We start from the raw sequence: 25,443 nt of genomic DNA, 5'->3' as shown, positions 1-25,443 counted from the left end.
TGAACAGAAATGGGGCATGAATACTGCCAAAGTGCATTTATATTTAAATAGAGTGAATAATCATGGTTTGCTTATGTGGTCTCCACACACTTGAACGCCAACAAATTATAATGGCATATCTTCAAAGCATTCTACTTCAGACATTTGATTGATAGACCTGGTCAAGTAAATCAGAGGATCACTACAGTTTAATAATTCATGTTTCAAATTGTCTGTACAAAAATGTGAGTGTCTAATTCACATCCGGTGAAGGATTGGGAAAGAGTTTGATAAGGGGTAATGAAATCAGCTGTGATTTGAACACAGAGCTGGGTGGTCAGCAAATTGGAGTTCTAATCCCACCTATGACAGGCCCCAGCCCTAGAAAACACTTTGCCATGTGCTTAACTTTAAACACATGAATACTCACATTTCAATAAATGAGAATACTCACGTGCTTAAAGACAAGCACATGCTTAAGTGCTTTGCTGGACTGTAGCCAGAATGACTCCCTCTGCGTACTTGAATAAGTCCCTCAAACTCTCTGCTTCTCTTTTTTCCATCTGTATTATGTCCGGTATAGCAATACTTACCGCACTAGGATATTGTGAGGATTGTGTATAGAGAGAGTTTCCAAGATGAAACTTATGTTGTAAGTGATAAGTATCATTATTGTAGCACACATGGCTTTGTGGTGACAAGATATTTACATAGCTATCAGAACTATCATGGAAGCAGTAATTCAAGTTACCAATGTACCATATTTATCAAAAAATCTGGATTTTTCATACATTTACATTAGGTTTGGATTGGCTGAGATCCAATCCCAGTGTAAACAATACCCTTTAAGAAAAGCAAAACATCAAGTAAATTCACAGACAAAAGCTACATTGAAAGAACATTAAGGCTGTGGCTTAAACCTACAAGGCATTCACGTTTAGTGACCACACTTCTGCTATCCAGTCACAACAGGAAGTCACATTACTATGGCTTAAATGTATTGCACTGTATCTAGATAGTAAACATCTGATTCATAATTCTTAATTTCCTAACTTTGATGGATTCAAATTTAAGCCCGGTCTTTAATGTATTCTTATGGTCATTTCTGAAGCTGAAAATGGCCATGTTTACAAAATGTAAAATATTGTACAGTGCAACGTATTTTCACATTATTATTGTTAACAAAATAAGATGCATGCTACTGTTCTGTTTATCTTGGAGTATTTGACTCATCCCCAAGTTCTGTTGCTAGAAATTTGGTTTAAAGATTATGGAAATTAACCCATGGTAATCAACTAACATAAGGCCTTAAGACATTTGAAGGCTTATCTGGTTCCCCCCGGACACCCCATTTTCTTTTTCTTAAGACTAACCTTATCCAGATTTATTAAACTTCCCTCATAGGTCAGGTTTTCTAAATCTTTTATAATTTTTATTGTTTCTCCAGTTTGTCCACAGCTTTCCTAAAATATGGTGCCCAGAACTAGACACAGTACTCCAGCTGAGGCCTCACCAGTGCCAAGTAGAGAGGGACAGTTACCTCTTGTGTTTTACATGTGACCCACTGTTGCCCACAGATCCTTTTCACCAGTACAAATTCCTAGCCAGTTATTCACCACTTTGTATTTGCACATTTAATGTTTTCTTCTTAAGTGTAGTACTTTGTATTTGTCTGAATTGAACTTCACCTTGTTGATGTCAGTCCAATTCTCCAATTTATCAACATTATTTTTAAATCTAATTCTGTCCCCCAAAGTGCTTAAGACCCCTCCCAATTACGTGTCATCTGCAAATTTTATAAGCATGCTGTTCATTTCTTTATCTAAGTTATTAATGAAAATATTGAATAGTACTGGACCAAGGACAGACCCCAGAAGGACCGTATTAGATATGTCCTCCCAGTTTGAGAGTGAGCCTTGATATAACAAAGCAGAATATGGGCCAAAATATTTTTAGCCAGGCCCTTGAGAACAATTGTTCATGGTAGATAGCATTATATGTAGCTATTTATTCAATTAGTAATATAAGCATAGATCATAGACTACCGCTAAGGCCAGTGTGAGGGAAATCCAAACCTGACCTAAAGCTAGCAGAGCCCTGGCTTAGGGAGCATGTCAAGACTCGGACAGAGTACAACAGAGCTAGAAAGGTATGGGACAAAACTTCACTGTTCCACTAGTACCCGTTTTGGTCCCCAGTGGCCCCAGATCCTAGAAGTGGAAAGGGGGCTTAGAGTCCCCAGACTCTGTGCACTCAAGAATCTGATCCATTATAGACAAGTCTGCAGGACTTACTTTAGAGATTGGCAGGTCATACACCAGCAATGTTCACTTAGGGTATATTACCTTTGTCCAGGTACTGCTATTTGCATTGAGAGAATGCATGCAGAAGTATATATTGTATAGCAATATAGAAAATAATTTCTTAGCATCCACTGAGAGAGTAAAGCATGAGCTCACATTTTCTTGCATGTAGTAGATCAGGACACTGGCAATGGTAATAAAATAATATATAATAATAATTTTGCACTCACAGTGCCCTTAATCTAAGGATTTCTTGTACATGGTAATGGGTTAAACCTCACATAACTCCTGCTAAGTGGGAAAGTACGCCCATGTTACAGATTAATATATACACAGAGCCCAATACATAAAAACATTCTATGTTTATGGGAGACAGTGTGCTCTAGTGGACAGTCTGGAAGACAGGAAACCTAGGTTCTATTCTTGGCTCTGCCACTGGCCTTCTATGTTACCGTAGGTAAGTCATTTCACCTCTCTGTGTTGCTGTCTCACCACCCATCCTTGGTCTGCCTTGTCTATGTGGATTGTACACTCATGGATGCAGAGACTGCTTCTCACTACGTCCTTGTAAAGTCCCTAGCATGTTACAGCTTCACTCCGACTTACATTACACATAATAAATATAATTAAATGCATATGCCCATCTACATTATACTGCAGCAATTTGGCATCTCATCTTAACTCTCAAACTTCATGGCACAAACCAGAAATGCCAGAGGTTTTGTTGATCTGACTTGAAGCATTTCCCTGTGTGTTAAAGCAGTATTTTTAAATTCTGCTCTGAAAAGTGACTGTAAAAGGGCAAAAGGAGGGTTATTGTTCCTCAGGCTACGTCTACACTACGCACTTTTCAGCAACACAGCTATGCCACTATAGCTGTGCTGCTAAAAGGTGCGCAGTGTAGCCGCTGTTTGTCAGCAGGAGCTCTCTCCTGCCGACAAAGCTCTGTTCACACCGGCGCTTTTCATCTGCAAAGATTTTTATTGCTTGTGGAGGGGGGAGAGGGGGAGAGAGGTGTTTTTTCACACTTCTGAACAAGAAAAGCTTTTTCATTCAGATTCCAGTGTAGACAAAGCCTTAGTGACACACACACTCTGATTTGCTTAATTTACAAATTAAAAGGCTTTATTGTTGTTGCTGTTCTAATAAGTAGCCCTACAAATACAGTTTGACTTCCAGTCCTTGGTTGTGTTCATTCCTTTACATTCACCCTACAAGCCAAATTCTGCCTTCAGTGCAACTTATTCAAACAAAGGCCTCAATTACACCTGTTCAAACCTATTGCCTTCAACCCTTCAGTGGAATAATGCAGTACAATGTGGCAAGAATCAATTACCTCTTCACTAAAAACTCTTTTGATGATGTATGAGCCAGCAGCAGCTTCAGCTCACACGCCCTATCCCTTTTGGATGAAAAAGAGACGTGGAACGAACTGTCTGTTGTTGTAAACCAATTCTTGTATTCCTTACAGAGGTTAAGCAATTTTTGAACCATTGTAACACATTATGTTTGTAAACAGGGGGAAAGGGACCATGATCTTCCTTATTTGAAAATGACATAAAAGCAGCTCCTGCAGCACCAGACGAGTTCCTGAACAGCATCTTGCATGCTGTAGCTTGCTCTTAACACCCAGACATATAATCTTCTCAAGTCTGACACCTATAGATTACAAAGATCTTGGACTTTAAGACAGCAGAATTGTCTGTTAAGATACAAAAGGCCAAATACTCTCTTCAGTAACATCTACAAAACTCAGCAAGTCCCAAAGGGGGTGGGTGTAACAGAGAGCAACATTAAGCTGTAAGACTCTTCTGTTGAAAAGCTCAGGTGACTTTAAATAAAGACAAACAGATCTGTTGAGTTTGAAATTGCCTTTGCACAATTAGTTTTCTATCAATATCCATATTTTAAAATAATTCTGAAATCTGCAACAAAGTGTAACATTTCCACAGCTCATTTTTTCAGTACCCCTATTCATGAAGCAACAGAAATGGATGCTACACAGTTTTTTCTCAAACTGCCTTTCACCCCACTTTAGTTATCCATATAATAAGATTCCAAGAATGTCACTCTGTGTGTCACTCTGAAGCCTGAAATGTCTGTAGTCAGTGTGAAGTGAGGAAGCAGTTACAAGCATGGCTGAGAGCTCATTTTGTTGAGGATACCACCAGGTACAGTCATCACTGGGATTCGCAGTGTGTTACCATTGAATTTTTAAGTTCTCAGCAATTTTGCCTTCACGAATCGCACTCATTCCCCAGCAATGCATGTATCTATGCCATGCCAAGAGTCCTTGACCATTATGATAGAGGTGATCCAACCAATCACCACTCCTATTCTACAGCTAATTTGCATGAAACCATTTTATTGGCTGAACGAGGGAGACTGCATAGATAGTGGGTTACTTGGCCCAACTGCCACAGTTCTTCAAAACACAACACAACTAGCATACACATGAATCTCAAACACACACAGCACCTCACAGCAGCACATATCACTCACTCATTTGTCATCAAACACAAATCTCCCAACAAAAAACCCCAAGACACAAGTCAACACAACCACCCACATAATAACACAACCAGCACAGATTACCTCAAACATCACTCTAAAACCTAGAAACTGAGTCGTGAAGTGATGGAAACAGATACATGCGTGGCTGATGGCTCTTTTTGCGCAGAATATCAGCAGGTTCAAACATCCCTGGGATTTGTGCTCTGTTACCATTCAATTTTTAAGTTCTCAGCCATTTTTGCCTTTTTTACATACATGACTTGACAAATTGCACCCGGGCAACAGCACAAGATTTCAGCTACTAGTGTAATATAATGTATCAATCTCACTATAAGGGCTGCTACTGTTCCTCTTGCATGGTATTTTATTTAATTCCATGTAATAAAAGAATATGTATTGCCAAGTCTTTTCTGCACATTAAGAAAATTTCTAATAAAATTAACTTTAAAACCCTTGTACATTTTACATCACTGCTATATGCTGGTCTTACTTTTTTTTTTTTTTTAAATACCCCAGAACAGTCTTAGATAAACCAGCATGCTTTACCTGACCAGAAACTAAACAAAGAATAAGAATTCACCTACCAAAAACTATGAAGAACCAGCAAAACAAAATGGACTAAGAGTTATCTTGCCCTATAGTCATTATTTTTAATGTCCTACTTTACTAGAGATTGCCTTCCTGGACCATGTACAAATACAATGGCTAAAATAAAAAAGTAAATAAATTTAAATTAATGGAGATATCCCATCTCCTAGAACTGGAAGGGACCTTGAAAGGTCATCAAGTCCAGCCCCCTGCCTTCACTAGCAGGACCAAGTACTGATTTTGCCCCAGATCCCCAAGTGGCCCCCTCAAGAATTGAACTCTCAATGCTGGGTTTAGGAGGCCAATGCTCAAATCACTGAGCTATCCCTTTTAAGTTTGGAAATATGGGGGAACTATTCATTACCAAATCTCTACTTCTACATATACTAACACAATGAGCTAGCTTAATCTTTACAGACAGTTCTAGCTTTTTCCTTTCTTTTAAACAAAAATTTCATGGCATCCAAGGAAAACAATGCCTCCTTGCCAACATACAAAATAATGAGCAGCTGTGAACCCTTCCCCCTTAATTGCATATTTACATTGTGCTTGCAAAATTTTGCTTATGTTTCAATACTGCATGAGAAACAATACATGATATGCAGAAAGAATGTGCCATGATTTTAAAAAAATTCAAAAGTTATCCAAACTCAGTTTCCATTAGAACTCCCATTAAGAATTTTGAGCTCTGCTCAAACAAGAGAACAGCAGAAAGACAATGGGACTCCAAGTTTCTGGATGTGACAATAATGAATTCATTAATGTGTATTTTCTCTATACTCTCATCTTTATAAAAACTTCTTCCTTCTTTTTTCTATAAGATGTTACTATAAAGTGATACATAAACCTATTTTAAGTGATTGTGCTGTCATTAAGATTGAATCTGAATGCATTAAGAATTTCAACAGAGAGTCCTGGCTTTCAAGGTACAATAATAAAACAACTAGCTATTTTTTACCAGATCAAAGTGATGAGGTTTGGATAAAAAATTATTCTTCCTGCATTTCTGTTTAAATAGTTTTTAGACAAATACTCTGCTTTGGTGAAATGAGACCCATAAATAGCTGCTACACTTTGTGAATCGTAGATTTGAAAACACTATAAATTATATAATAGAAGACAGTATCAAAAGAAATCCCTAGTTAAGTCAATTGCAAACTCTGACTTCAGTGCAGGCAGAATAAAATTTAGAGAATTAGCAACTGCTCATCCTGTGTTAATAAGGGATTAAGAGCTTCTCTTAGGTTTTGCAGCCTCTGCGCAAGGTCAGATATAGTGCCTTATGGAAGTCATCATGGTCCTAATCTAACACTATTCAAGTTGATGGGATGACTCCCATTGACTTCTGTGGATATTGATCACACATCCATATGTCAGTTATTGAATATTAAACACCACATGATTATTTAATGACAGCTATCAGGCCTAATGGTAATCTCAGTTATCTTGATGTAAATCAAAAGTAGCTCCACTGAAGCCAATGGAATTACACCAGTGTAAAACTGGTTTGAATTAGATAAGGTTATTTAATCACTATTCATATATATATAATTCTATAAGAGGTATGAACCTAACAGACTGTTAGAAAAGAAATGTCTTAATTATAAATTAGATGCATATTTGAGACCATTAACACAAAGTATGTCCCAATATAGGTAAACTGTTTCACATTCCAAATTACTTTCCTTACTTAACTCACTTACACCACATAAAACTGGAACCGTATTTCATGGGATATCATGATGACTTACTACAATAATGCACACTTTCTCTGGGCTTACTTATTCTCAGTATAGTCATATCTCCTGCAATGCCTTTATTGTTATTGCAACATTCTCTTCACCTTAATTCAGACATACAAAATTATGATTAACAGGAGTCTACATCATGTATGAAAGTGTTTCAACTGTAATTCTTAACAAGATCAAGCTGAACTTTAGCAAACCAAATAGCCTGTCAGAATGTTCCTCCAGTTACATTTTTTTTTGCAGTTTTAGTTAATGCCAATATGAGACCAATGTGACTTTGTTTACCTAAGTTATGAAATACAGTAATTTTTTAAAAACTACATTCAAGACACAATCCTTCAGAATGTTATTACATCCAGTTCACTTCCTTTATACATTGACTCAGACATAGTTAGTGCCACCTTTAAAAGGTCTGCTAAAATTCATTGCAGTGTTAAAGTACCTGGCTCAGGACTTTTGGAAAAAAACAATTTGTTTGTACCTATACTTCCAGAAAGCTGCAACACAAGCAGTTTAAACTGCTTTCCTGAAAGGGCTGTTGAGAGTTCTGTGAGCCTGAAACTTCCCAACCACTCTTAATTATGTGCTTTGTTTTCAGAGTGAAAAACAAATTACTCTGTATTTTCAAAAAGCTCCTCTCAAGGGCTATCTACACTAGAATAGCTATATCAGCACAGCTGCACTGATGCAGCTGTGCTGCTGTAGGACATCTGGTGAAGACACTCTATGCTGATGGGAGAGAGTTCTCCCACCCACAAAATAACTCCGCTTCCACTGGAGGTGGTAACTATGTTGGTGGGAGAGCTGCTGTCCACACCAGCGCTTAGGTCGGAGTAAGTTATGTCACTCAGGGTGTGTGGCTTATTCACACCCCTGCATGACATAAGTTATAACAACATAAGTGGTAGTGTGTACAAGCTCTTGGTAAGTGCTGAGCACTCTTAGCACCCATTAACATTCATCAGTATTTGAGGCACTTAGCACACTTCAGGATCATAGAATCATAGAATATCAGGGTTGGAAGGGACCTCAGGAGGTCATCTAGTCCAACCCCCTGCTCAAAGCAGGACCAATCCTCAATTAAATCATCCCAGCCAGGGCTTTGTCAAGCTTGACCTTAGAAACCTCTAAGGAAGGATATTCCATGACCTCCCAAGGTAACCCATTCCAGTGTTTCACCACCCTTCTAGTGAAAAAGTTTTTCCTAATATCCAACCTAAACCTCCCCCACTGCAACTTGAGACCATTACTCCTTGTTCTGTCATCTGGGACCACTAAGAACAGTCTAGATCCATCCTCTTTGGAACCCCCTTTCAGGTAGTTGAAAGCAGCTATCAAATCCCCCCTCATTCTTCTCTTCTGCAGACTAAATAATCCCAGTTCCCTCAGCCTCTCCTCATAAATCATGTGCTCCAGCCCCCTAATCATTTTAGTTGCCCTTCGCTGGACTCTTTCCAATTTTTCCACATCCTTCTTGTAGTATGGGGCCCAAAACTGGACACAGTACTCCAGATGAGGCCTCACCAATGCCGAATAGAGGGGAATGATCACGGCCCTTCATCTGCTGGCAATGCTCCTACTTATACAGCCCCAAATGTCATTAGCCTTCTTGGCAACAAGGACACACTGTTGACTCATATCCAGCTTCTCATCCACTGTAACCCCTAGGTCCTTTTCTGCAGAACTGCTGCCTAGCCACTCGGTCCCTAGTCTGTAGCAGTGCATGGGACTCTAACATCCTAAGTGCAGGACTCTGCACTTGTCCTGGTTGAACCTCATCAGATTTCTTTTGGCCCTATCCTCTAATTTGTCTAGGTCCCTCTGTATCCTATCCCTACCCTAGGATCGACCCCTACCTTAGGATCAACCCCTATGTTTCCATTCACACACTTCTAAGAAAAAAATACCTTACTGAGAAAATGCTTAAAAATAAATTAAACAAAAACTACTGTCTAAAGAGCTGCTTAGAGCTGCCTTGTGATTGTTCCTTCATCAATGAATTAAGGGAATCTGTACATTAACCACATTTCTGTTTTACAGTTGCACCGGTGTTTCAAATGAATAGAAATCTTTCTTTAGCAGAGTTCCAAACCCACATAATAAGGAAATATTATCCCTTAGGCTGGGAGTACTGATATGGCAACACACTTAGGTTCTGGGGATTATTACATTGCACAGTGATCCCACTGTAAAGTGAAGGGGAAGCACTAATGGGCTCTAAAGAGAATCCCACCCAGCTGGAAAGGTGAGTCTAAGTGCAGGACCTCAGAGTTGGAAGAGCTGGGTTTGCCATACTGGATCAAACCATTAACTGCTTCATATATCCCCGGTACCTGATGCCTCAGAAGTGGGTGGCAGAAAGCAAACCAGTGAAAGAGAACTGTACAATGTAAAGCACAGGTTAGAAATTCCTTCAGTGATCCCAGTGGCAGTAAGTTTATGTTTCCAATGTTTGGACAGTGTGTACTGCATAATCTATCTTTGGTACCAATACTGGTGTCAGTAACATATCACAGATTTTGGGGTGAGGGAGCATCTTCTTTTTCTGTGTGAGTACAGTTCCTAGCACACTGGGGTCCTGGTCCAAGACTGGGGCTCCTAGGTTCTACACTAAGAAGAATAAATAATAATTAGTAGAAACAGCAATTTAAAACATAACTCGTTGCAGTGGGCCACTAGTGTTAACAATAAAGAACAGCTTACTCACATTCTAACATGCATGTTTATGGTGTAAGCATAAAAGACACAACCAAAAAAAAAAAAAAAAGAGAGAGACAGCCAGGTTTGTCATTTGGCAGAACAGGAAATGTGGTTATAGTAAGAATGATGAACGATAACATGTGTGTCTTAATTGAGAACATTGGTTTAAATATTCATTTATGGGAAATAAATGTGCTCTATCATTTGACTGTAATTAATCCTGAATAATTTTACTCACTGTCCTGGAACAGCATATCTATTTCAAAAGTTCCAGGAGCAGAATATTAGGTTATGTCCAGTTTGCTTTAGCTGATACTAAATATATGGAAATATGAAGTGTGGGGATGGAGGAAATAAATACTATCTGTAACAGGAAAGGGAACAGGAAAAGTCTCAGCCAACAAAATACTTTAATAGAACTAATTTTTAAATATTCATTATTTTCTAGCATTACTTGCAATTGAATATATAGGACAGTGTCAATTTGAAAACTAGTCCATTTCAAAAAGGAGCTTAATGTAATTTCTGACTCTATACCTGTCCTTGAGTCTCCCTACTAATTTTTGTGGATTTTCAGTTACATTTACCTTGAAAATGTCCCTTCCCGCCCCATTGCTGTGAAGAAAATCCACACAAACGGGACAATGACTGACTTTCTACCCCAGGGAAAGCAATGAAACCAACTACACTCAGAGTATTGTCAAATAAACAAAGTGAACTAAAGAGAGAGAAAAATCACCTCTGTCCCTAACTTTCTTCTGTGAAGAGTAGAGCCCTGCAGCAAGACTATGATCCCATGGGTCCTGAAGGACCCACTGCCTTAATAATGGGAGTGGGTAAAATGAACTGTGATGTGTGCAGGATTGGGTGGGTAAAAAAACCAACAAAAAAACAGACCGGTAATTTGTGGGAAAACACAAAATCTTAAAAAAAAAAAAAAAAAAAAAAAGATTTATATACTTAAATTTAAGCAAGAAATAGAAAGAGAATTGATGTCAATTATAACAAGAATTAAAGTATTTTTACATGGTTTAAGCAAGATTTGTTTCATTCTTTTAGTGGTAAAAATTCCATTTATATGAATAATATATTAACCAACTGTGGTGGGTTTTTTGCTTTTTTTCAGTAGCATGGGGGAATCTGTCTCTCTTGCAGAATTTGCTGGATCTAAGGTTTTTGCAGGTGGAAGTGGGATAAAAATGCAAGAAACTATGCAGGAGCAGGTCAGATTGGATATTGCGGGGCAGAACAAAAGTGGAATTAAAAAAATAGTCCCGCACAGGGCTCTAATGAAGAGGCCCCTTGGGCCTTGATTATGCAATCCAGTATTTTGGCATATCTGCCCTCTCAATGCAACCCTACAAATACTGAAGTAATTCATATGCAAATATGAGACCAATTCTGACGTATGTACAGCCGTGCAGAGAAAGGTGATTCTGTTTGACAGAGGGTTTAGAAATTTTGAAATTTGGTTTCATTCCAATTTGAAACAAAAAACAAGAATTTTAAATTCTTAGTAAAAGGGAATGGAGCCTGGCTTCCTGGCTGCCCCAGAGCGGCAGATCCAGAAGTCGCCACCTCAGAGGCAATCCAACTAGTGGGCTTCTTCAGAGCCATGGATCCTGGGAGCCCTGTGGTTCCTGACACAGAGGCAATCTGATCATAGGCACTGACTCCATAGGTGGTCTGGGGCTGGAGCACCGACCAGTAGCCCCCCCATCAGTTCCTCCTCCCCCCAGCTCCTCCCCCTCTGCCCACTGCTGGCCTTGCCCCAGCGCCTCCCGTGTGTTGGTGATCAGCTGTTCAGCAGCATGCAGAAGGCGCTGGGGGGAGAAGGAGAGGGGATGGAATGGGGCAGGAAGAGGCTGGGAAAGGTTCAAGCACCCCCAGGCACATTAGAAAATCGGCACCCTTGAATCTGATCAGTGAGTTGCTCCTCAGCAGCCTGGGCTTCCAGGAGGAAGCTGAGCAGGAACTGGAAGCCCTGCGAGCTCCAGCTGACCCAGGACTCTCATACCTGAGTTTAAGAGACAAGGCAAGGTTCCCAGCTCCCTGTCAACGCACCTGCCAAGACCTGGAAGCCTGGGCCCTTTAAGGGGATTCCAGGCCCAGGCTACCCATGACAAGCTAATTTAAGGAACCCAGTTAGGCAGTTAATTAGGTAAGAAGTACCTGCGCCTGATAAAAGGCCATCAGGGCTCAGTTACAGGGAGGTGCTCACAGAAAGCACAGTTCTCCTAAGGAAGAGGAGCTTTCAGGATTGAAAACCACAGGCCACATGGAGGAGAACTGGGCACAACGTGAGCCTAAGAGGAGAGACTTGAGTTCAAGTTTATTTGGGATGTAATAAAGTAGAACACCAGCAGGGGAATGTTGTCTTACATCCCATTTGGACTGCATGGAGTTCTTAAAGGGCCCTGAGAGAAGGGAAACTAGGGCAGGGAGCACCTGCAGCATCACTCTACCTCAGCAGCGCAGGTATGCCCTACAACATGCCATCACAAAAGTGTTTTTCAAGTATTGGTCCTGCCTGGGCAACTGGAGTATGTGTTTTCTATAGCAGGTGGTGTCTTAAGCCCACAGACAACCAGCCTAAAGCCAAAATTAGTATAGAAATTTGTTTCATTGAGACCTACCTGCCACAATAATTAGATTATATCTATATTTGCAACAGCAGTGGGGTTCAGACGGTTGGGTGGGTCGTGAGGGGGGTTGTTTGATGCACAGGACTGGCAAACAATCTGGCAGGGAAGCCTCCTGTGACATCCTTACAAATATGCTTATTGCAATCTAAACTGTCACTTAAAAATAACTCAAGAGGAAAAATAGCAAAAAAAAAAAAAAAGCACACACAGGGATGGCAGATGTTACATGGCTTTTATTGCATTTCCTCTCAATATACAGCACGGTGGCTTTAACTCCCTGAGGCAGGGGTTATAAGCTTCTTCACAGAACCACTACTTAACAGAGAACCTTCCTTCTAGACTACTTTCCTTCTCACTCCTAACTGTGAGGACCAGTCTTCTTCCATAACATCTCAGTAGTAACTTTCATAAGTGCACACACAAAGTGTCAAAAGTGTTACATATTTTAGATGGTCTTTAATGCAGTAGATGAAAGCAAGCCAGTCACACTGAGTCAATTTTTTTAAAAGTGCCTATGTGACTTGGGATCCTGAGACCCATTTTCAAAAGTGATTTAGGCAATTAGGAGATTGAGTCTCACTGAAAGTCAGCAAAACCAGGCTTCTAAGTCACTGGTTCCACACCATGGTAACCTCTTGTTCTCCCTGATTTACTCTGGTTTAAGCAAGGGTGGAATCAGGTTCAGACACCAGTGCATTACTCATGACTGTACCCTAAGACACACAAGCCTTGCCAAACATCCTGATCTGGATGGGAAGTTGTAATTTTTTTTAAAGGTCATTCATATCCTGTTTATTTGCTAATTTCCCAGCAATGATCTACTTAAATCCTGCTGGCTGAGTCTTTCATTGCTACTTCACTTTACAACTTCAGTCATCTAAGCTGCCATAAAGTGAAAGGATAACCCTGTGGATTTTATTTTTAAGAACTCATAAAATGCAGAGAAAAAATGTGTTTATAGTCAGTAGTCTGAGCTGAATTTTTACTATTCCATTTTCAGAAAATAAAATATGCCCTAAAAACACAAACCAGTATGTTCTATATCTCTTGCTGGAAGCATCAAATACAACAAGTTTTAGAAATGTAAGTGTTCAGCTCAACATTGTAAATAAAGTTAAACAAAGCCAATTGCTCCATCCAAACATCCTCACTCGGTGGAGAAACATCTTGTTTGCTACAAAATTTGACAGCTTAACATCAGAACAAAAGTTCCACTGGAAAACACAAGACCCATTAAAGTCTTCATTGCACAATGTAAAATTCATAGCAGTACGCTGTTGCCAACAGTTGCTACTGTTCATCTCAGCTTGTTTGCTTTAGTGGTCATAATGTTGATTGTAATTAATACAGCAATAAAAATAACATGCATTATTAGTCTCGCTGCCACTCTGACAGCTATCAGAAAGAGCAAAAAAGGAAATGCAGTGGAGACTTCCCTCAAGGTCAACAATTTTTTCTTGGACAGTCTGAAGGCCAGTGGCTTCAGTCTGTCAGTTACTCATAAGCTCTTAAGGCAAATCCTCCTGCAGTACATTAATTAGGGACAAATCCTGCACTCCGATATGCACATAGAACTGGAAGGGACCTCGAGAGGTCATCTAGTCCAGTCCCCTGCACTCAAGGTAGGACTAAGTATTATCTAGACCATCCCTGACAGGTGTTTATCTACCCTGCTCTTAAAAATCCCCAATGATGGAGATTCCACAACCTCCCTAGGCAATTTACTTCAGTGCTTAACCACTCTGACAGTTAGGAAGTTTTTCCTAATGTCCAAACTAAACTGCCCTTACTGCAATTTAAGCCCATTGCTTCTTGTCCTGTCCTCAGAGGTTAAGAACAACAATTTTTTCCCCTCCTCCTTGTAACAACCTTTTATGTACTTGAAAACGATTATCATGTCCCCCCTCCCAGTTTGGTATCATCCACAACTTTATAAGTGTACTCTCTATGCCATTATCTAAATCATTGATGAAGATATTGAACAGAACCGATCCCTGCAGGACCCCACTCATTATGCCCTTCCAGCATGACTGAGAACCACTGATAACTACTCTCTGGGAATGATTTTCCAACGAGTTATGCACCCACCTTATAGTAGCTCCATCTAGGTTATATTTCCCTAGTTTGTTTATGAGACGGTCATGCGAGACAGTATCAAAAGGCTTACTTAAGTCAAAATATACAACAACTACCACTTCCCTCCTATCCACAAGGCTTGTTACCCTGTCAAAGAAAGCTATCAGATTGGTTTGACATGATTTGTTCTTGACAAATCCATGCTGACTGTTATTTATCACCTTATTATCTTCTAGGTGTTTGCAAAATGATTGGTTAATTATTTGCTCCATTATCTTTCCGGGTACAGAAGTTAAGCTGACTGGTCTGTAATTTCCCAGGTTGTCCTTACTTCCTTTTTTATAGATGGGCACTATATTGCCCTTTTCCAGTCTTCTGGAATGTCTCCCGTCCTCAATAACTTTTCAAAGATAATTGCTAATGGCTCAGATATCTCCTCAGTCAGCTCCCTGAGTATTCTAGGATGCATTTCATCAGGCCCTGGTGATTTGAAGACATCTAACTTGTCTAAGTAATTTTTGACTTATTCTTTCCGTGTTTTAGACTCCGATCCTACCTCATTTTCACTGGCATTCACTATTTTACATGTCCAATTGCAGTTTTCTTGATGAAAACTGAAACAAATAAGTTATTAAGAACCTCTGCCATTGCAACATTTTCTGTTATTGTCTTTCCCCCCTCACTGAGTAACAGGCCTACTCTGTCCCACATGAAGTCAGTGGGAGTGATTTGCACATATTTAAAGGCAGAATTTGGCCCCTAAACAACTAATCAATCTTGCACATCTTTGTTACCTGTCTGATGACATACAGCACATGAAAAAGGCAGGATTTGCAGATATAGATGTTTTTCTTTAAGGCTTTTAATCCCAACTCAACATTCTGAAACCTCAAACTAAAATATAGTATTTATGGTTTAGTATCCTCTAGTCCTAGACCTGCACCAGAACATTTACTCATCTTAAAAATACTTCAGAACTCCAAACGCAAACTGCATGAAGAATGTGAAATTAGACAAACATCAAGGGTCAGACTGTGAACTCCTTATTCACATGGGTTTGTTCTAGCTCATCGACTAGAGCAAGGAGTTCACAAACTTGGCCCCAGTGAAATAATTCCAAGGGTGACATAGAAAGAGTCAGAAAGGTGGTCTAGACCCAAGACTAAGCAGAAATTAGTTCTGATATAGATACTGTTATTTCCATATATACCGACATTTCATATTTTATCATCTTTAACCAATCTTCCTCTTTCTTTTACCCAGAACTTTATCATCCTTCTTGACTCTTCACTTCCCTTGAACACATATACAAAGAACCTGTTGCCTAGACTCTCACAAATACACATGCTGTATGTACGTATTGTGAATATAACGTATTCACGGCTACCCCTCTGAGTATTATAACGTATACACGGCTACCCCTCTGAGTATTAGAAAATTGTTTTAAAGATTTGATGCATTTTCTGATTTATTTCTATTTTGGCACCAGATCCAGGATTTCCTGAAAGCCAGACTTCACATAAGGTATCTATTCTAAATATGTACAAAGTGAGGAAGTTGTTTGCATAGCAACAGGAATCAAATGAAATTTCCCCCAAGAGTAGGCACCCTCAATATGGTTTTCTTTCTGCAAAGCAGGCCCACAAATACAACTGGACTTCCAGGACTAGATTTTCAAAATTTTTCACAGGAGAGGCATGCCAAAATGTATCAAGAAAGCCGCCAGCACCACCAGTGCAGTATAATCCAGCCCCTACCCTTCCAGCTGGAAATGGGAAGCAAAGATGATATTTGAAAAGATCATCAATCCAACTTGGCCATAGCCCTGTGAAATGATTTAATTCATCTTTCTCATTTATATTTATCCAGACTAAAGCTCGAATGCTATAAATACCATGTATGGTAGACTGTACCTTGTATTTTAACTGTATATACAGCAAATGACCAAAAATAATGCAGTGACTTGCAGAAGGCATTAGGTCAATGGTTACACAACTACAGGTGCTGGTATAGTTTTTCCATTTCCGGAAGATACCATATATTTGGATCAGATATCAGAGAAAGAATCTTGTCATAATATACTTACCTTTTTTCTTTCAGTGTTGTGTAATAAGCTCTGTATACTTTTATTATACAATACAGTTACACTTACTGTGGTGCATTATGTTCTGGGTCAGTGAAGTTTGATGTACAGAAAAGCAACAACTAAAAGAAATATGTCAGCTATAGATCAGATGCATTCAGGTAGGTATTTTGTGCTTTAACAGCAAAATTTTGGATTAAAATATATATAGCTGTGCAAAATAATATGAATATATTAGATTTATATAGAGCCTTTCATTGTGAATAGTCCTAAAGAACTTTTCAAGGATACACAGGGAGCACTTAAACCACCAGAGAAATTTAACTACCTTTAAGGATGTAACTCACCAAGTGTTTAACAATGCACATCAACAGTACACATCAGTTTTTGGACAGAGAGTAAAAATATTTCATCCAATCACAGAGGGAAACTAAGTAGGTAAGAAATAAACACCAGAGCTGGAATTTAACAACTCCCCGTAACCCTTGCAAAAAGTGCAATCTTTAATTATCAGGATCTCAGTTTTACAGCTCATCCAAACACCCCCCACTATATCATCACTGAGCACTCAAATCATTTTAGAAAGAGAACCAACTACTGCATCACCAAAACCTGCAGCACCAAGTGATTCTTGGAACCTCCCTCCAAGCATTTAGTTGACCAGATTCTACTTAGTTTGTAAAATCCTACTGAGTGGATGAGAAATGTATGTAAAACTTTACCTGCTGAAGGGACAATTATCTGTTAGTCATTCAGCGTATTGTAGCTGATAACATGGTGAACAAAGAATCAGGAGAGAATTAAATAGCGGTATAAATTCTAGAGACAGGGACTTTCCATATTTTCATTACATCAGTATTATCAATGTGTTTTATTTCTAGTCTATAATGTCTTAGAAAAAAAATTCCATGTATCTTAAATAAAAACATTCTGCATTTCCATTTTGAAATCAATAAACACATACTATAAACATTTTAATGATTTGCTGTAGACAAAGTGCTTACAGGCAAAAGTTAATGTTTGAGTTAATAGTTACTAATTTTCCAGAAGAAAATCATTCTCATGTGATGGGTTCGGTCACAGAGACCCTCTTGGGACCGTCACTTGACGTGCTGAAACTACCTCTGAGCCCGTCTTCCTTGTCAGCTTGGGACTCCAGAATCCTGTCTTGTTGAGCCAGACATGCAAGCCTCCTGCAACACAGACCCAGGGTCCGAACCATGTCCCCAAAGCTGCAGGCTTTAACTGAAAAACCACTCAGCAGGTACTCCTGTCTCCAGCACCCAGCTCCCAATGGGATCCAAACCCCAAATAAATCCATTTTACTCTGTATAAAGATTATACAAGGTAAACTCATAAATTGTCCACCCTTTATACTGATAGAGAGATATGCACAGCTGTTTGCTCCCCCAGATATTAATCACGTATTCTGGGTTCAATAAACAAAGGTGATTTTATTAAGAATAAAAAATAGGATTTAAGAGGTTTCAAGTAATAACAGACAGAACAAAGTCACCAAATAAAATAAAGCAAAAAAGTCTAAGCCTAATACATCAAGAAACTGAATATAGGTAAATCTCACCCTCAGAGATGTTCCAATAAGCTTCTTTCACAGACTAGACTCCTTCTTAGGCTGGGCCCAATCCTTTCCCCTGGTACAGTTCTTGTTAGTTCCAGCTCAGGTGGTAAATAGGGGATTTCTCATGACTGGCAGCCCCCTTTGTTCTGTTCCATCCCCCTTTTATGGCTTTGGCACAAGGCGGGAATCTTTTGTCTCTCTGGGTCCCCACCCCTCCTTCTAAATGGAAAAGCATCAGGATTAAGATGGATCAGTACCAGGTGACATGGTCACATGTCCTGTGAGACCCCAAGCCTCCATTCATTCCGGTCTGACTCACAGGACCATAGGAAGGCTTACAAATAAACAGAGCCATTTAAAACCAGTTGTCCAGGTCAATGGGAGCCATCAAGATTCTAAACCACCATTAATGGCCCACACTTTGCATAATTACAATAGGATTTCAGAGTAATAATTTTTATTTCATAGAATTAAATAGGGCACATGAATTACAGAAAAAATCCTTACTAGGCAGCCATTCTGGAAATCTCATTCCATTATTACTATTCTGTTCAAGAGCTGGTTACATGTGCAAGCTCTCTCTTGCTCTCTCTTGTAATGTTACTTTTCCTTGTTTCTCTTATTTTATGTCAAACCACAGCAAAAATTGTAGTGACTAGAGTTAAGAGTTTCCTATTTCAAATGCTTAGGAAAATTCAAGAGTTCATCTACCTATCCAGTAGGTATCTATATCACCATAATGTCTGAATGTCTCCTAAGTATTTAAATATAGAAACAAATAAAAATCTCTCTCTTGTTCTTCCTTCCTAGCCTGTAAGAAAAAAAGTTTGATTACCTATCGGGTTGTTTATGCATGTGAGGGGTATGTTGGCTCAATGTGTTTGTGTGCATATGCATGCCGAATTTATTCTAAAGCATAACATTCATTAGACTGTATCATAGATGTTAGCTATAGACACTTGGTAGGAAGAGGAGGTTACTTATCTGTAACTGGAGTTTCTCCAAGATGTGTGGTCCCTATTTGTATTACATACATGGGTGTGCCTGAGTCTGGAAGTGTTTCTTAGTAGTGTCTGTTGACCCACATGTGTGCACCATGATTTCCTTGTGCTACAGGACAGGGAGGTTAGGGTTTCTCACAGGCAACCTTTTATAGTAGTGTTGGATGATGCTTGCAACACCATCTTTTGCATACCAGATATCAGTGAAGCAGAATGTGTGTGTGGGAGGTGAGTCAGGGTGTGGGTGTGTGAGGTGGAGAGGAGTCAGGGCTAAGCTATTTTTAGATAGGGGATGTCCATTGTCCATCACACCCTTTTGTTACTTTAGGGTCTTACAAAACCCTTGAGACTCTTCAGGCTTGATTCCAGCTTCAGGTACAGTTCTTCAAGGTGGGATCCCCCAAACAGCAATGATTTGCCCATTCTGTGGGAGCGTGAATTGTGTGGAGCACCACCTCAGTCTCAGTGGCAACACCAGCCAGCACAGGGCCTTGATCTATCTTTTAAACACTCAAGGCATAATTAGGGTTTGGTTTATAGGTCCCTCTCCCGGGATATGTGTGGTCTGCCTGGCTTCCCTTCTTCAGGCACAGACAAATCCCTAGCTGGGCCTCCATGTACAGCTAACTCATAGGCAATGGGCTTAACTCTCCGCAGGTCCTAGCAGCCTCGTATCCCTTTCTGGATGCAGCAGATGGACTCCTGCAAGTTATTTCCATGTTATTGGATCTGCTGTGAATTGTGGTGAGTGTTCTCAGCAGCACAGCAATGCACTGCACTCTCTTGTCTCCTTCATCAGCTGCTGCAGCAAATAGGATCCTGCCCTCCTTGGCCCTTCCTCACCTCTGACACCTGTTTCAATGGAAGGAGAAGGCAGCTCATTCCATGGCCCTGGCTGCCTGCTGTGCCACTTCTCATCTGTGCCATGAAGCAGTTGGCTAGGTCTCTAATTTGATATCTTGTGGAAGTGGTGTATGGTGAGGTTGTTTAGCCCCGGCATAAATCACTGCAGTGGTAGGTTTTTCATTTAGTTCTCATTCTCCACCACCCACCAAGGTGGTATCTGCAGTCTCTTCTGTGCAGCTGGGCAGCATTGTTTTTCTTACTCTCTGGCTACATGGTTTGTTCCTTTAATGCCCACATCTCCTGCCTAGTTGGGGTTTTTCTCTCACCCTGCCACTTCCTGCTGGATGTGAAAGCCCTAGTAGGTGGTCTTTCCTGCTAATCACATACAAGGACACTCAGGAAAACCTATGAGTAATCTGAGACCAAGGTCATTGTAGGGGGAAGAGGAGAGTGCAGTATTTAGTACAAGAAGGATGTGGGGGGAAATAGCACCTCTTGGCAGAGTGCTTCTATATCCCTTGCAATAAGAAAATGTTCCTTGTACAAAGATCCAGGGCTTTCATATTATTTTAGTACTGTTCACTTTTATGTTCTGACTAGGGCCAGATGACCCTCTGGAGGAAGTACATTCTCTTTTATCTTGGGTGTGGACACTCCTAACTGACATCTGTTCCTTCTGGACTATCCAAGGTTTTGTTACCTTTTGATCAAAACCAAGAAAATAATAATAATAGACAAGTTTGCATGTAGGAAAATCATGTACTAAAAATGAAACAGGCCCATGATTAAGTGGTCTGACTGATCACAAATGATGCGGAGTTGTACCGGAAACGATACACTATTACTGTTGTCCGAGTTGGCCATCGCTGCTGTAGATTTGACCGATCACATTGGGTGACTCTAGATCAGTTTAGATTATAGTCATGAAGTCTGGCAAATCCAAGAACTGCCTATGTCCTGAGAGGATGACGTTTGCACGATGACACAATATGGTCACATGACAAAACTGGCCTGGAAGAGCTGATTCTGTGAGGACAGCACGTTCCTAGAGCATGTGTCAGGAGACAAGTGGAGGAAGTTTCAGAGATGGGCACCCAGGGCTCAGGCTATTCCAAGTTGGCAAAGCGCCATGCTTTGCTGCGCCAGTTTAGATTAGGGCTCCAGCTTCTGAGGGAGCTGCTTCAAATTTTCACTGAAAGCCTGTAACTTGCCCTTCTGACAACACATTCTTCCTCTGCAGGGGATTTTCCCCTGTGTGTCCACAAAACATGAAGAAAAGGTGTCTGCTATTACTGACTGTAAGCATTTGGTGATACCACCCGGCTCTATACAAAGCCTGCATACCTTGTAATAAAGTTAAACTCATCCCTCTCCTGGAGTTTAATTAACAAGGTAAAAAATACAAGTAATGTAATCTAGCTCAAGCCTTCTCCTCAGGTGTGGCTGTTCCCACAGTTCATCCTATAGGACCTGTCTGCTCTTGGTCCTAGATATCTACTCAGACAGCCACTTCCACTTCCTTGAAATGCAGGTTGCAGTTAATAAGCCATAGCAGCCAAAAGAAGTCAGCAGGAGTCAGTCAGTCTCCCAACAGGATTCATACACCTGTTAACAGGATGGCCCAGGAGACAATCCCTACCATACTATTACATAACTTTACCAAAAATCTATTCATTGACAACAGGTGATTTATCTTGGAATAGTGCCTCTAGAGAAGAAGGAGTGTTGCATTTAGAATACCTTGTGCAATACCAGCTTTATTAAGTATTTTGCTAATGAAAAGGTTTTCTGATTAGTTGATTATTCTGCTGTCTATGTCCTTTGCAATGATGTCAGAAAAAGATAAGTTCTGAATCTTTTTCGTTTTTTAATCAGTTTTGCTTACAGGGTTGTAGCCATGTTGGTCCCGGGATATGAGAGAGACAAGGTACCTGATGTAATATCTTTTATTGGAACAATTTCTGCTGGTGAAAGAGACAAGCTTTTGAGGTACACAGAGCTCTTCTTCAGGTCAGCTTGAAAGCTTGTCTTTTTCACCAGCAGAAGTTAGTCCTATAAAATATATTATCTCAGCCAGCTTGTCTCCTCTTTAATCAGGCAGTTCATGGTCAGGGAAATGGAAGGTGTTTCCTCTGAGGTAATCTTACTACAAGTTTGCTCATCTGGGAAATAGTAATGAATTTAGATCCAACTGGTTCCAAACAAATCAGCTAAATATCAAGCATTGTTTAGCATTTTAAAAACAGTTTTATCCAGTGTTGAAAGATTACTGAACAGTCTTTGTCTAAAACTGTTTCCACAGTGTGAATGTGACATTGTTAATATTTGTATGATCGTTTATACTTGGATAATTTCTTCCATATTTAAAAAGAATGCGCACAATACTTTTAACCAAAAATATGTTGGAGGCTTTCAAACACTGAAATCCTAGTACATGTACAGTGCAACAAAGACATCCTGGTGTACTGTATTTTGTCTAAAATTCTCTTTCCAAATCATATTGTCTCCCTGAGTTTTTATTGTTATGAAGCCAGAGGCAAGCTGAGCAGAAATGTTATGAATTGAAATACATTATATAGGCTCCTGTTGGAACGCTGCATAGCTGCTATAGTTCCAAATGAAACAGCTGCAGAATTCCACCAGGAATACATAAAGCATGATTAGTTCTTAAAGGGTGCGGGCTAATTAGTTGACAGAATGATGTCATCGAAGCTGCCATTCAGCATAGGGTGACTCGTTAAAGCCCCGGAGTACTTTTTTGGAGTGTATGGCACTAACAGTATTGACAGTGCCCCCTGATCCAATGAAAGTCTGATTTACTGGTTCATACAGTTTTTAGACATGCAGACAATGAATTGGTTTCGTTAGACATTGTATTGTTCTCAAGTTAGAATTTTAATAGGATACTGGATATATGTTACCTGGTGAGTTCTCATGGTTGAAATGGATTTTATGGTATAAGGGGAAAATATAAGTAAGCATATTTTTCTCTTATTTAATCTATAGCTGTATATTAGAAAACAAAATGGGTCAAATTTCCATCGGTAGGAATTGCACAGTTGTAACTCTGAGGAGAATTTAGCCCAATGCAGTAAGTTACTTTACAAGAGACAAATTTAACTATTCTAATATATGTCATCTTTTGTAACTGACATCTACAGCACCAAGACCCCACCTCTGTGGAGCTAGTCCATAGACACCCAAGACTTGTATAAATACAACCTAAGACTGTAGAAGCTCCTGCATCTCCTATGACCCCATCATTACAAAATGGATTGTGCATCTGGTTAGTCATTAATCTACTGGCTTTGACCTTGTATCTCTCCCTAACTGCATTGCTGCAGAAAAAGGGACCCTGTGGTTCTGGACTGCATGGCACACAGGGTTTGTGGGCTCCTGCCCACCACCACCTCATTCAATGCCAACACCACACTGATTCTGCTACTGACAGGGGCCTCGACCAGGGAAGGAGATAATTTGCTCTGTGGGAACAGTTGCCAAGACAGGCTCTTGAAGGCTCCTCTTTCAGAATTAAACATATTTTTCTATACATATATTTAACAAGTTAATCAGTTATAGAACTTGACTTATTGGAAGCCTCGTAAATAGTAACAATAAAGCGGTTAAATTCAAACAGTAGTGCAAATGGCAAAGATATTTAGTAAACTGAGGATGAAAGTTCTCTCCCGTCGGGGTCACAATCATTGCTAGGATGGTTAGCTTCATAGAGAAACTGTTGGTTCAAAGGAATGTTATATCTGTGGCTTGTGCAGGCTATGTTGGAATAAAATTGTGATCACAACTGCATATGGATATGAAGGTTGATGCTTGTGTTTAATGTTGCAAGAAATTTTACCTTGAAGAATAACCACAAGACTAGAGATTGGGGCTCTTCATTCATTGGAAAATCTGGTTTGGTAAAGACATTTTCAACCACTAATTTGCCTAAACACGTTAACATCTGAATGCTGCCACTTCTCTATAAATTACTCAGGGCCACACTTTGTTCTCATTTATACCAGTGTAAGTACAGAGTAACTGCACTGAAGTCAATGAAATTACTCAGGTTTCCAAAGTGTAACTGAGAACAGAACTTTCACGCTGCTTATGAATTATACTGAATGTAAATATTGTCCTCTAGCTTTTTCATTCTGTCCTTTTAAGGGCAGCAGTGCCAGAGCTGAATAGGAAAACCAATAAACTCTCCCTTGGGGAGAAGCACAATGAATCATACCGACAAAGAGAAAATGTAAGGCAGGCAAACTGCAAGACACAGAATACAACTTAGTACTTGTGAGAATTCTGCAGTGAAAATGAAGACATCTTTTTCAAATGTATTCTGCAGCCGTTTTCACACTTCAGCATCATGGTACATCACGTCCAGAGAAAAGAAAGTCTGCTGCTATTCAGACAAAGGGTACTTCTACAATGCAATCAGAGTTGTGACTGCAATACATTGAGTTTTGATCTAGCTTGAACAACAATAGCAGTGAAACCCTGGCAGCGTGGGCTAGCCACTTGAGTACATAGCCAGGGTGCCAAAGTGGACTTGTACAGCCCATGCTGCCACAACTTCACTGCTATTGTTATTTAAGCTAACTCCAGTATGTCTACATGTGCTGCAGTCACACCTTTGAGTGAGAATAGCATTGTGGGTCAAATAAGGAATCACCACTGTATAAGACCAAAACCTTCCGGGACAGATGCAGCAAGAAGAGGGGACTATACTCTGTGCTGCAGGAATCTCCAAGAGATAGACCTTGTAGTAGTGTCACTGCAGTCTGATGAAAAGTCTGCACTGAACTTGCACTGGAGAATGAAATGGGTCAGCACAAAGATGTGAACTTTTGGGATTGGTGGGGCTGAATATGCATTTTAATGTGGAAAACCTCCCCAGCCTTGTCGGGAAGTAAAAGGGCTTACCATCAGGGCCGGCTCCAGGCACCAGGTTCTCAAGCAGGTGCTTGGGGCGGCCGCTCCGGAGAGGGGCAGCACATCCAGGTATTCGGCGGCAATTCGGCGGATAGTCCCTCACTCCGCCTGGGAGCGAAGGGCCTCCCGCCGAATTGCCGCCACAGATCGCGATCGCGGCTTTTTTTGTTTGTTTGTTTGTTTTGGCTGCTTGGGGCGGCCAAAACCCTGGAGCCGGCCCTGCTTACCATCAGAGATGGTGATCATAACATGAAAAGTCTGGTGCACATTTCAGACTGATTCATAATTTAAGCTATCATTTAGATAGGATGAATTTATGCTGAAGATGTACTTTGATTTTTCTAATGTGCATTTTATACAGTATCTGTTGAAAGGAAGACCTAAGAAAAGCATCCAATAACAAAGGGCTCAGAAATCACCGAAGCTGTTACATACAGGCTGCTCCCAAA

The 25,443-nt window shown here is 40.1% G+C and overlaps 1 protein-coding gene across 2 annotated transcripts in view; it reads right to left on the bottom strand.

Moving 5' to 3' along the window:
- Positions 1–25,443, bottom strand: part of THSD4 (thrombospondin type 1 domain containing 4) — a 727,210-nt gene that overhangs the window by 326,390 nt on the left and 375,377 nt on the right. The window lies entirely within an intron of this gene.

Source organism: Trachemys scripta, chromosome 10, assembly GCF_013100865.1.
Source record: "Trachemys scripta elegans isolate TJP31775 chromosome 10, CAS_Tse_1.0, whole genome shotgun sequence".
In the NCBI taxonomy this organism is placed as follows: domain Eukaryota; kingdom Metazoa; phylum Chordata; order Testudines; family Emydidae; genus Trachemys; species Trachemys scripta.
The sequence above is the reverse complement of the archived record's forward strand: the minus strand, read 5'-3'. Positions and strand labels throughout refer to the sequence as shown.